Genomic DNA, 14,139 nt, shown 5'->3' on the forward strand with positions numbered 1-14,139 from the left:
ATATTGTTCAAGTTGCACAAATTCGTTGCATGAGAAATTGTGACCATTAGCACAGACAGTTTATATGATCAGGGAGGGGCCTTATCAGCTGATTGAGAGAGAAACATTCTCTCCCACCACCAAATGGGTCTCCAGGTAAAGGCTCTCTTTAGAGTTGAAAATGGACAGCATTTAGGCAACATTAGAACAGTTGTTCCCAAACTTCTACATTTCATAGATCAGAAACATTTCAGGATAAATTGTATAGGTCAATAGAACGGCCAGCTTTTTATCTTGTCAGTAAAATAAAGGTCATTTAAATAGCACAAAACCAAAACAAGACAAAAAGCTACTGTCTATTCTCATCATGTCAGAAGTAAAAAGACAGTCTAATGGCAAAAGCAATCGGAAGAAAAAACAAAGAGTAGAAAGGACATAACCTTATTTAAAAAGGTCATTTTAACTTGATGAAAAATCACTGCATCCTACATTTCTCATCCTGCCTCAGGAACAACAAGGGTGAGGGACCAGTCTCCAGGAACCACTAATGCTGCTCTATGTGGACCTTGAGGTCTTACAGATATCGGGTTAATTCTGAGCTATGAAACCTGGAGCAAGTTACTCAACTTTTCTGGGCTGCAGTTTCCCCATGTTAGATGAGGATAATATCTGACTGTATTAATACTCTAGGGTTGCTGTTACAAAGTACTGCCAACTAGATAGTTTAGAACAACAGAATGTATTGTCTCCGGATTCTGGAGCCCAGAAGTCTGAAATCAGAGTGTCAGCAAGGCCACAGTCCCTCTGAAGGTGCTAGAGAATCGTCTGCTTCAGACCTCTTGCCTGGCCCTCCTGGCTTGTGTCAGCATCACTCCAGTTTTCACATGGCTTTCTCCCTGTGTGCATGTGTGTGTTCACATGTCCCCCTTTTATAAGGACACCTGTCATGCATTAGGGACTCACTCTATTTCAGTCTGACCTCTTCTTCACTTGATAATTATATCTGCCGCAATCCCATTTCCAAATAAATTCACATTCTGAGTGCAGGGGGGTTCTGGGGTATTGGGGGTTAGGACTGCAACACAGGTGTTCTCGGAGGGATACAAGGTAACCCACACCACTGACCAATCTCATGGAATTATGGGTATTGTTGTATCTAAGTCATTCATCGGAGAAGCTGAATACATTGCGAAGTACCAGAGTGTAATGTAAGGGGTGTTTTCTGTGTTTTGGATTATTTTTTAATCCATAATGTGTTTATTGGGGCAATTCCCCACTTGTCTTTATTCAGGAGTTATGAGTGCTGCTTCCTTCTGAAGCAGTCCCCTCTGTCAGCCTTGCTTTCCCTCCTGTAGGCTGACGGAGCACAGTGGAGCAGCCAACACACAAAACTACCGCTTGTGCATGGCCAAAGGCAGCGGTGATCTTATAGCATCTTGGGCCTTTCACATCCATGAAGTGGGAACTGGGGCTCTGCTCCAGGTGCTTCTTCTTGTGCCTCCTCTTTCCTTCTGCAGAGGGAGGAAGGAGGGCCTTAGCCAGAGGCATGTTGTCGCGGGGCGGTCATCACCACTGGACTAAGGGACTAAAATGTATCACTAAGAAGTAGTTAAGAAATGGCCTTTGAACACATTCATTTAATAATAAGTATTTTAAATAACTATTTTGTGAAAGACCCTGTTTGAGTGCCATGAATAAAACAGACAAGACCCCCGGCCTCATGGAGCTTACATTGTCATGGGGGAAACAAAAGTTTATAAAATAAACAAATAAATTGAATGTAGGTTAAGTAGCAATAAGTACTGTTAAGTAAGAACCAAGTGCAGTAAGACAGTAGAGCAAGGTGGAGGAATGGAGGATACTGTTCTCTGTGGGATGTCGGGGAGGTCTTCCCTGGGGGACAGTGAGCAGATCCTGACTAGTGAGGAGCGAATCATCTGTGAACGGGGAGCTGAAGGGGGCTGAGCAGGGAGTGACAAAGCCAGGGCTTGAACACAAGTCTGTGTGGTTCCAAACCTCTGATCTTTCTATAATTTCTCCTAAAGCCATTGTACATCTGTCTGCTTGCTTTGCTCACCTGCCTCTGACAGCTGATGTGAAGTTCTGCTTGGGAGAGGATGGTGTGTTTGAGTGTGGGCTGAGCCACCAGGCTGTCTGGAGTCGGTTCCAGCCCTGTCACTTAGCCGCTGTGGTCCTGCTGGGACTTGTCCAGCTCTCTCTCTCTCAATCTCAGTTTCTTCACCTGCCTCCTAGGGATGTTTTGAAGGTTAAACGGGTCTAAGCACCTAGCACACTGCCAGGCACATGGGAAGGGCTCGATAGTAGCTGTGATTACTGAAAACAGGTTTGCTAGTGTTGATATCTTAAGAGGTGATGCTGACCTGGAGAGAGGAAGCAAATAGCTCAGGCACTGCTCTTCCTCCCTGCAGCCTGCCTGCTACTGATTCCTGTCCATCAGTGACACTGTTTCTGCTTCCTGCATGCCTTCCTTTTTCAGGGCTTCTGTGCTCTGGAGGTCGCATGGTAGGATAGACAGACACTGTTCCTGACATCAGAAGACCTGGGTTTGGGTTCAGGCTCCAATCACACTTGGAAACTGTGAGACCTGAGCAAGTTACTTTATCTCTCTCGCTACAGGTTCCTCATCCGCACAGTGAGCAGGTTGATTGCATCCCTGATTCCTGTGACCACTGGGCAAAGTCACTTAACTTATCTGAGCTCTGCAGGCTCACATATACTGGAGCGCTGCTGCTACCTCCTGGTTGCTGGGAGGCTCAGGAAGAGTGGAAGTGTTTGGTGTATTGTGACATGGTATGCAAATATGAGGGCTGATCTTTACAGGACTCTTGGAGAATTAACCCTGAATACAACACCTCGACACCTCGCTCTGGGTACATTTGAGATGCAGGGGCTTTCCTCCACATTTTGCCATCTTTGCCTGCCCCCCACTGGGTTGGGTGGATCCACCTTAACAAGGTATGGGGGAACACTAGGGAAAGATGGGGGTAGGGTTCCGTGGTGGGAAAGCATCTTATTGGTTAATGCAGGCACATCCCAAACACCAATTACTGTATCTGCTTCTAAGGCTGATATATTTATCAGGATGAGTTACAAGGAAATATATGCACCCAGGGAGTGAGGATGCTACATGGTCACCCCCTGTGATGTAAAATATGAGAATCTAGGAGGGGCTGTTTTATAATTCATCAGGTTTCGCTAGTGAGTTCTGTCGGAGTCTTAGTTATAAAGGCAAGTGTGAACCGGACGGCAGACAGGAGAAACTGGCACCAAGGAGACGGGGAAGCTGCCTTTAGTGCCTCCTGCCTCCTCCCTGCTTTGTTCCAATAATTTTGCGCTCGGTAAGTTCCCTGGCTTTGCAGCTAATCGTTGTTGTTGAATAAGCTTGGCAATTGAATCTGTAGTTCGGACTATGCGGTGGCTGTCAGAAGTGTGTGTGTTCGTGCTTGGGCTTCTGACAAATTCCACAATTCTCTTTCATGAGCAAAATTAGCTTAAAAGATGAAACAAAACCCGACAAATCAATTATTCACCTTGATCCTTGGAAGGCTGCTTTCTTCGGTTGCTAAAGTTTCTCAGGTTTCATTCTGTCGGTTTCATTTGTTGGGTGAGCTTTGTCACGAAATTGTTTTTCTTAGCTGCCAAAAGGAGGTATGTACAGGGTGGTTTGTTCCTCCCCAACCCCCTCCGTACCCTCCCCCGAGTTCAGTAAATCTTAAAACAGATAGTTTGCCTGGTAACGAGCTCCCACAGAGCTGAACCTGCGCTCGGCAAGATTCAATTGCAATCTTTTGTGTGAACAGAACCGAGGGGTTGTGAATAATTGCCATTGTGGAGATTTTATTGTGAAACTCAGTATGGTGGTGGTAGTCTTTGCATTGTGCCAGGATGGGATCAGAATCCGAGATTTGCAGTTGGCATGCCTGTTGATGTGGGAGGGAGGGTGAAAGAAAAGGCTGATCTGATCTCTATAGGAAGAGCTATGCAATGCACGGGCAGGACAGACAAATGCGGAAGGCATGACTTGTGTTTGTGTAACTTGTGACTGTTTTCTCTCGTTTCCCATTCCCATTAATGATTACCTGAGGCTGCATTTCAGTCCTTATCTGGGTACGCTCCAGGTCCTGGCGTGAGGTCCTGGCTTCAGGCAGGGTGACCACTACCTCGGGGTCAGCTCGCTGTAGGAAGTCATTTCCTCCTCAGGATGAAAGAAGTGAAAGAAAGCTGTGCCTTCCCGACTCCTTTCTGCTGTGTTGTTTTGCCTCTGTCCAAATCTCCTGGATACCAACAGCTTGACGTCCTTTTTTTTGCAGTAACAGATTTAACTGTGGTGTCATATGGCATATTATATACAGAAAGGAATAGCAAGACATTTTTCTGACTGTTTCGAGTACGTCTGGCTTGTTGACATTTGCTTTATTTCACTGGCAAGGAGCTCCTGTCTTCTGAACCCATAACTGTCTGCCCAAAGCGTTTACCTTACACATAATTGCACTTTCTCTGTAGCGGTAGCAGCTGTACCTCTGACAAGAACATTCTCTTTATCCGCAAGAATGGCAACTCATTTTAGCATGTCTTTGGGGGGAAAAAAAAAAGGTGCTTTTTTTTCCCCCACCAGGGACTTCGCTTGCTCTTTGCTTTCTCCAGGTAAATATTTTGGTCATCAGTACCACTACACTTCCCATGAAGTTATTTCTCCTTTCCTGCTATACTTTCTGATTGCTTCAACACTTGGCAAATTGGGAATATGGGGTATATCTTTTTCCAGGAACACATTTTTCAGGCATATTTCTTTTGTCCATAAATAGCTTTTCCATATTTTTCCATTTCCCTGAATAAGTTCTGTTTCAAGAGCAGAGGAGTGATATATTGTGGTTGGCACTCAGAGGTGTGTAACCTGAGACTTGGTTTCTATTCTACAGTGGCTGCCCCACAAGGGCTCTGTAAAATGTCTTTTTGTCTTATGTTCAGCTCAAAGCCTCTGGGCTACAGCAAGGATGATTAAGGTAGGAAATCAGCAAATCGTCGCAGGTATAACCCAACATCTGCATTTGATGGTCCTGCCAGCCAGGATACATAGCTGAGGGTTCCTAAAAGTGTTAAAACATCTTGATTCCAAGAACAATGTAGTTGTAAGTACCTTTGCGATGTACTATACCTGGGGTTTTATTGTATCACATGTTTAAAGAGCATATGCCAGAGCCTGTGGTTCATTTCACAGCAGTGTCTGCTTTTTGAGTCAGAGTGGTCTTCTGGAGAAATAAACCAATGTACCAATTTCAATAAACTGAGTTGCTTCTCACTCAGTGGTGGTTTTCCCATCTTCCCCACCCACCAAGAATAACTATAGCAATAGAAGAAAATTTAGCATGAGTTATTCTCAATTAAGTTTACAGCAAGGCAAATATGAATGGTGATAAGCACCTTTTGAGAAAACACATACACGCACAGAAACGTGTCTCTAAAAGGATTAAAAGCCGAAGAAGCACTAGCACATGACACTTGTAATTTTCTTTGACAGAGATGGGGGAGGGGGAGAGGGGGAGGTTTGTTCTGAGCCCTGGCTCCCCCTGTGTTCAATGGGGAGGGCGGGGCTTTTCATCCCTGTGGTCTTCACCTCACTCTCCTCATCTGTAAAATGGGGGAGGGGCACGTTAGGAAGATCTCACGAGATAAATGACAAACGCTACACTGTTTGGCACAAAGGGGATCCAAGAAAAGGTAGTCATTATTGTTATAAGTTGAATTTTGTAAAATAACAATTCATTCTGATGCTGGTTTTGAAAGAAATATGACACAGGAAGAGTATACAAATTTTTTCTTGTTAGCAAGATATACTTCCTACAGCTAGATAATTCTTTTTGTGTTTGTTTTTTTATTTGGGAAACGTAGTAAATACATAATTGTTACCTTTCAGCTGCATTTTCAACTAATTCTTAGAATGGCATCCAGAGTCCTTACATAATTATTCGAAGAATAATCTGTATTTCCAAAGGGGAGCCTGAAAATAAACTGATGCCAAAGCATATATCATAGCCTTCTAAGTTATTTGCTAAACAATGATGTGCCCTAACTCCAGCCCTGACATTGCATTAAAGTACCTGGTGACATACATTATTTATCACATTCCGGGTGATGTACTGAATGTTTTCACATGCATTTTTGTCACTTAATGCTCATCACAGCCCTATCAAATAGGTTCTCTTTGCTTCCCATTATCAAATGAGGGAACGAGATTAGAGAACATTTGCCTAAATACTCCTAATTTAAATAGATACATGGCAGTGCTAGAGATTGAACTCATACCCGCTTGATTCCAGAACCTACACTGTAACCACTGTGGTGCAGTTCTCCAGTAGGATTGCCCGGCTCTACATGATTCCATTTGGGGACCTTGGCCCTATATCTACTTTGATTCTTCTCCCCACATATTTAACCTCTCTCCGAGTTTATGGGGTATAAAGAATGAAGTTAGGGATTTTGTTTGTTCTCATTTTTGAACTGTGCCAATCCAGATCACATTTTCCTGAGCTATCTTTGTAATTCTCACCAAATTGTACAATCAAGTATGAAAAGACATGAAATTATGAACTGTCATAAGTCTACCAGATTCCAGATAAAATCTAAAAGTTACCTTGCATCAGCACTTGCCCTTAGACCTGGGCAACTTCCCTCTGTGCCTCTCTGGCTCTAGAGGAGTCTGTGAGCCAAGCGACGGGCACATTTGGATCTTGCTCTCTAGGGCCCCAGAATTTCTTCCCCGAACAATCCAGAGCCTACTTCCAGCAGTTGTATGGTGTGCCCGCTTCTGGGTATGGAGGGGGAACTGAGCGGCTGCTATTTGCATGGGGTTGGATCATCAGTACTACTGTGAGTTGGGATGCTCACACATCTGTGTGAAAGTCTTTTTGTGGTGCAGGAAGGAACTATGGCGGAGAAAAGGGGCTGGCCCAGATCTGGGGTCTCCACTTGTGTTTTTGCTCTGAGCCTCGAAAACGTTAGAGACAGCCCTACCCTGCATTAAATGGTGTTTACTTGTATCTTATAGTAATGACGCTAAAATTTCAGTAGGCTGGATTTGTAGGGGTTTTGTTTGTTTTTGCTTTTGACTTTTCCCCATTAAGCCAAAAGAAATTATTTGGGGGAGAAAAAATGGTCAAACTACAAAGACCTCAGACTAAAAGCATTTTGGAATTGATAGCTGCCAAATTCATTAAGACTAGACATTGGCCCTTTTTCCAGGTCAGAAGCATAGACCGACAGTGGTGATCTTAGGGTCAGCTTGATTCAAACTCTCTGCCATTTGTCTTTTATGCCATTTGAACGTATAATTGCTCAGAGAGACCACTGCTATTTCCAGGTGCCCTTTTCTTATCTCTAGTTTTAAATTGCAGTTGTAGCCCTGAGTGCTAAGGACTAATGGGAGGCTGCTTGAAGGATCCCAGTGGAACTCGGCCTTACAGGCTGGTATGAAAAGCAGAGATGGCAACCAGTGGCTTCATGTGGCCTTCCATCATTATTACAGCCCCTTCTTCTGTCCAACGCTTTATTCTCGCAATGGTTCCTTTCATCTGTTGTACTGGAGACAAAGACCCACCTAAGGAGAACTAACAGCCAAGTTCCAGGCAGCAAAATCTCTGCAATTACTAAGAATCTTGAGATTTGGGGGAGTTCTTAGTTTTTTATTTATTTTTTTAAAAGCAGTGAAAGATGTTATGCACTTAACAGAGTGAATTTTGTTTTTATTTTTGTTACTCTTAGCTTCATAAAGTAGTTTTCTAAATGAAAAGGCAGAATGCATTTTGGAAAATATTCCCTATCACCAAATCTTGCAACCTTGCTTTCTTTAGCTGTAAACCAAGTTTCATAATTCCTGTCTCAAAGCTGTTAGGAGAATGTAAATGAGATAATTCATATCCCAGTAAATAGCTATTCTGTCATCCATGTGAAAACATCTGACACACTCTGTAGCATGTAGTTCACCCAATCTGAAAATATGGCAGTTAAACTGATGATTCTGATGACTAAGTTGTGAGGCACATTTATTTTGCCAACCAGAGGTGGTAGTTTAGATTGCACAGGTGGATAAAAACGAACACAAATAGGACGAAATAAAACATATTTAAACCCTGCATTGAAAACTCATACTAGTGAATGCCTTGAGTGGTGGTAATCCCATTGATATTTTACTTCCTTTTTTATGTTTTATGTATCTTTGGAACTTTTATAATGAGCATGTATTATTTATATAATTAGAAAAGAAAAGAAAAATATTTATAGGGAATTGAATTAGAATAGGAAATAGTTTTGTGTATGTTGTAGATATCTAATTTTTTCAGAGAAGTCAAGTCAAACAATCTAGCATACTTGGGAGAGATGTTTGTGGTCTAAATAATCCAGATTAGCTTGTTTTATTTTATGTTAGTTTGTTTGTCTGTTACTAATCATTTATTAAGCATAGACTAGTGCCAGAAGTTCTGCTAGGTGCTGAGATTACAAAAAATGAAAAACCATAGTACTACAACTCAAGGAGTTTATAATCCAAGAGAAATGGACGCATGGGCCCCCAATTCTAACACAATGTGATTCCTGCTGGGCCAGAGCAGGAGCAGCTAAGGTTACTTCCTATTCCAAGAAACAGAAAACATGACTCAAGCCGATTTGCTCAACAAAGGGAATGTATTGGTGGTTGTAACCTGAAAGTACCGCAGTAAAGCCCATTTCAAGGGGTCTGACCCCTGGCTCACAAGGTGGTCAAGAAATGTGTTTGTTTTTTCCTTTGGTTTTGTCACACTGCCTGTCTTGGTATTAGCTGCACCCTAAGACTAACTGCCCTAGTGGCTCCAGGATGGTTGTCAATGGATCCTGGGCAACTTGTTTTTTTAGTCACATACAACCAGAAAGAGATCCTGAGAATGGTCCCTAAAATGTACTTTGGACTGGCTTACTCATGATTATAAAACTGAACCACCTGCTACATTCTGAAATTGAAACAATAAAGACAGCCTCTCCATGACCTTATGAGTTCCTAAACAAAACCTGGCAGCTGTTGCTCTTAGGAAGGGTTGGTGGTGGTGATGGAGGCTTTCACAGCATCCAACAGCCACCCTCAACTTCTGATAGGTATAATGCATAATCTACAAAAATGTCCAGAGGAGTTAGTCCATAACATAATGAGAAAAGGAAAGCATTTAATGCTGCATTTCCTTAAACGGACTTCCATGATGAGTAGGGGTTTGCCAAGAGATAAGAGAGGGAAAAGTTTCGAGATAGAGAAAAAATCTCTCTGCAGTCACAAAAACTAACGGGATAATATAATAGTTCACCTCTCTGCCTGTCTTTACATTGGCACTATTGCAAAAGTTACCAGCCAAAGCCATCTGGTATGAATTAAGTGAAAACCTAACCTATCGGTCTTACAAAAACCTGCTATTGAATGATGGCAATTGGGTTTCAAGCTAAACCATGGTCCAATGGTCTTATTCTTTAAAGTCCAGATCGGGAGTCAATTCAATATAACCTTAAAATTTTTGTCCCCCTGGTTCAAAATTATAGTATTTTAGAGCTGGACCATACCATTGTCATCTTTTTCACTCTCTTTATTTTGCTTCTCATGATGCTTGTTCAAGAAGGTTAATGACGCACCCGATTCCTCAAATTTAGTTGAATTTTTATGTCATAAAATTTATGATGCTAAAAAAGAGGTATCCGACAAACAGGGGTACTTTGGACTAGATGTGCTTGCCAGTTGTATAGTGTATATCATATTGGAAATGAAATAGACTAGAATAAAATATTTTTAGCCAAATATCAATGTTGCATAGAAACATTAGACCTGACTTTGGTGTCTGTGTGATTCACAGTTTATGTAATTTATCTGTCCCTCGGTTCCCTAGCCTTAGGTAATCGTCACCTTTTCTTTCCATTGAGAAAGTAAAATACCTCCTGGCTATGGTTGCCCTGGATGGCTTGGTAAGTTTTCACTAAAACTCCTGACTCCAAATTTAATTAGCTGTATTTTGGGTTGTTTTTCCAGTTTTGCAGCCTAGAAGAGGACGTGAAAATACTGTTATTTACTTTCTATAGGAAGTGTGCTTATACTGTTCATGATTTTCTGGCAGTCAAATGCAATCATACAATTTTTTTTACTCATGAAGCTTGTCTCAATGTTCTCAACCTACGTACCTAATAAGCGTACTCCTAAATACTCATTTGTTTAGCTTCTTTTCAAAGAACACTCAATAATGGTAATAACTGGGATCAAAGTATATTTCCTCTTGCCATTTGCTTCTGGTGCAGCAGATCTGTTCAGAAAACGTGCAGCCAGGCATGGGCAAGTGTTCCCAGCCCAGCGGTGCAAGTAAGGAACCTCTGACTTACTCAGAAAACCTGCTTGAGTGAGACAAGGCTGCAGCCACCAGGTAGGAAATGCTCCCCAGGGCACCGGTTTCTTCCTCTTCAAATTAGACAGCTCTCAGTGCAGAGAAAGAAGCAACTAAATATAGTGGAAGGGTGATGGGTAAGCACGTATGTCATCCCATATTCATAGGTGCCATTATCCCCTGGCGAAACGTCACTTCCTCAGAACACAAACCAGATAAACGCCTTTTTGTATTGTTTTGAGATTTCCTTATACAAGGAGAGAAAAAGTAAGAGCAACTGTTTCTTGGCTGGATTTCTCATCTCATCAGCAAGTGTTTTGAGTTCCTGACAAATAGGAGATGCCAAAGAGGTATCAAAGAGACCAGTACTGATATTCAGGCTCCACACAATACTCCTGGCTCTTCAACCATTGAAATACAGTAGCCCCTCCCCACCCCCCTTATCTGTGAGGGATATGTTCCAAGACCCCTAGTGGATTTCTAAAACCATATGTAGTACCAAACCCTATATATACTATGTGGGGGGTTTTTTCATATATATTTACATACTTACACTTTATGGCTTTCCTTTGACATCTCTGAATTGCCAGCATCACTACTCTTGCACTTGGGACCATTATTAAGTAAAATAAGGATTATGAGAACACAGGTGCTGCATATCATGACAGGTAATCTGATAAAGGCTACTGAGTGACTAACAGGCGAGTAGCGCATACAGCGTGGATATGATGACCAAATGGATGATTCACATCCTGGGTGGGTCAGAGTGAAATGGAGCAGGGACAGCATGAGATTTCATCACGCTTCCCAGAATGGCGCATGATTTAAAATGTATGAATTTGTTTATTTCTGGAATTTCCTATTTAATAGTTTCAGACTGAGGTTGACCGAGGGTTATATAAACCACAGGTAACAAACCACAGAAAGTGAAACTGCGGATAAGGGGGGACTACAGTACTTTAGTTCTTGTTGGTAAATCTACCCTGGGCTCTGAGCTGATTCACATCACCTCCCAACCACAGTCCCTTTCTCAGGTCTTTTTCACATCTCCAAGATCCAGCAAGTAAAGAGCCAACTGCTTAGAGATTAAATCAAGAGTTAATGCCAGTCACAGCTAAGTTGTTAAATATTTTGACAGCACTTCTGTCTAAGGCCCACCTTATTTTTTTAAAAAATACTTATGGCTACATTGTGGAAAATAATATTCAGATTCAGAAGCAATGTATAATTAAGTGCTAAGTTGTTTGGCACCCTGTATAATTTTTAAAGAGTTATAAAGGAGATATTATTTGAGATTGTCTGGAAAGATTGATCAGGGATTTGGATAGTACATGAATGAAGGACAAGGGCAGAATGTACAATTTTTTAAAATGCATTTAACAAATAATAACTAAATCTCCCATTTGTTACTGCCACTGTGTGCAAAGTGCCTTGCACACATGATCTCATGTACCTCTCATAACAGCACTGGGAAGAAAAGAAAATAAGGCTTGATCACACAGTTAGGAAGTGGCAGGACAGTCCATGTGTCATCCACTCTTGCTCATTATGTGCAAGACACTGTAGGTGCTGGCATAGTGAACATGAAGATGTGATTTTTTTGCTTGTAATGGCCAAAAGCAAACTCAAGGAAATATTGACAGCCCTTAAGTGAGTGAGAGAGTGTTCTTGGGCCTTTCACAATGAAGAGCATCATGTTAAAATCTGACTGGGTAATACATTTTTATATTGCTCACTTCAGTTGCTTCAATAGCAATATAAAATGTAGGTGAGCCACAGGGAACTAGCTAAACTCATTATAATTTGATTATCTAATCTTCCAATGTTAGTCTTCTTATAACCTTTGCATAACATAGGACCATTACAAAAAGCAATAAAGCACATGACCAAAGTGTTTAGCCTACTGACTAAGTCTTGCTTTCCATCTCTAAGTGGAAATTGAAAGAGCAAGACTATTTATTAATGATTGGGTATTAAATCTAACTTTTTCTAATTCTGCTTTCCAGCTTATGCCTTATACAAAAATAAGCATGTATTTGCTATGACTAAACTATATGGGAAAGTGTACCTTTATGGGCCAGAGTATGGCATCACCACCTTTCTTGCCAAAATACCTCATAGCGAGTCTTTTGAGAGCAGAAATTTGATTTCATTTATCCTTGTGTAATCAGCATCTAGCATGGTTAATTGACAGATACCAAATTATATATCCTTCAAGGGAGGATGGAGACAATGTGAGATTGAGAAGTTGGGGAATAATTTCTGGAGATGAACCTTGAAGTTGATACAGAAATTAACTAATATTCGGAAAAGGGCATTGTAAGGAGATAGTGTATACTGAGCAGTGTTTCTAAAATAAGAATGATCACAGAGTTTGTATGTCTAAGGAAGGCCTCAATGCCTTGGCATATTTTTACTACTGTCTACTCATTTTTCTGAATTTCTTTTCCTACTCCCTCTCCTTTGTCTGATCCACCGCTCATCCTTTAAAATTCAGATTTCTTCACCAAATAAGAAGGAAAAAAAGACAGAGGGAGGCACTTAAACAGCAAATTATTGTAACTCATAAACCTTATTGCATCCAAATCCAAACAAACTGAAAAAAAATTTCATTACATGCATGAGACAGTTGGAGATTTGAATACCAACTGGATATTGGATGACAGGTTATTGGTCATATTTTAGATATGATAATGGTATTGTGGTAATGTTAAAAATAGATTCTTTTAGAGATACACACTATCATATTCGATGAAATGATTTTCATCAAAATGATACAGGAGAGGGAAAATGAGTAGGGGTATAGCTTAAATAAAAAATAAATAAACATCATTACTATTATTATTATTTTGTATTTTCCTAGAAGACATTTCCTTTTGCCTCCTCCCCACCAGAGGATTCCATTCCATCTCCTCACTGTATCCCAGATGATCGAGCATGTTTCAAATTTTCTTTTTACGTGACACTAAAACCGGAAGGTGGGGTGTGAGTCCTAGTTCATTGTCTCACAAAATCAAAGAATGAAGTTGCGGACAAAAAACAGTGAACAGAACCTAAGTCTATTGAGAACATCCATGCGAATTAAAGTCTATTAGTCCCTGTGTCGAGTCCCACATGGCCTTAAGCCACGTGAGCTCAGGGAGGTGCTCCCCAGCCACAAGAACATCAGGAACCCATTGTGTGCTGGGAGAAGGGGGAGGACAAGAGGAAGTGCGTGCCTTTTAATTTAGGTGTTGGATATAGCCTTGCTAGCTCCTGACTGGTCTTTTCAAAGAATTCTGCCTTAATAACATTCTTGGGATTGGTTATATGCCTCACTGTCTTGTTATTGGCTATCTGCAAGCTGTCTTAGCAACATCCGTACATTTTAAAACTCATGTCTCTCTAGCATGCCCTTCCTTCCCTGCTCATTTGGGATGCCTGGTTTTATCCTCCCCGCTCCCCACCCCACCCCCAAAGGTCTCAGTCCCTGTCTGCCTAGCTTCCTTCTGTCTCCTTAACATCTCCAGAGGAAGGTCATTAGTAAGGACAGAGATTTTTTTTCTTTCTCCCATTGACAGGTTCATAGGAAGGACACAATAATGTTGGATAGAAAGCTAAAAAAATAAAGGAGTGGATACAGACCTCCAAGTTCTATATCACAGAATGTGATTCAAGCAGTGGGCTCCCCTTCATTTCTTTAACTTCCATCCAATTCTTAAGAAACAAATCACAATTCATGTTCTATGTACAAAACAGTGTTTGCTCATAACTGAAGGCC

The 14,139-nt window shown here is 41.4% G+C and overlaps 1 protein-coding gene and 1 pseudogene across 29 annotated transcripts in view; one reads left to right on the plus strand and one right to left on the minus strand.

Annotated features, from left to right (window-relative positions):
- The window catches only part of DLG2 (discs large MAGUK scaffold protein 2), a 2,053,927-nt gene that overhangs the window by 1,831,813 nt on the left and 207,975 nt on the right, over positions 1-14,139 (plus strand). Inside the window, exon 1 of one of the 28 annotated variants that reach the window (XM_080687294.1) lies at positions 3,062-3,338. The exons of 26 other annotated variants lie outside the window; for them this stretch is intronic. The gene's annotated coding sequence lies outside the window, so the exon portion shown is untranslated. Of the gene's footprint in view, positions 1-3,061; positions 3,339-14,139 lie in introns of those variants that run through there. One more of the 28 variants, XM_080687293.1, reaches the window with a different exon arrangement.
- On the minus strand, positions 1,274-1,527 carry LOC308257748 (small ribosomal subunit protein eS27-like; annotated as a pseudogene). The gene has a single exon. The product of its transcript is annotated as a small ribosomal subunit protein eS27-like (transcript).

This window comes from Plecotus auritus, assembly GCF_963455305.1.
Source record: "Plecotus auritus genome assembly, chromosome: 9".
NCBI classification, from domain to species: Eukaryota; Metazoa; Chordata; class Mammalia; order Chiroptera; family Vespertilionidae; genus Plecotus; species Plecotus auritus.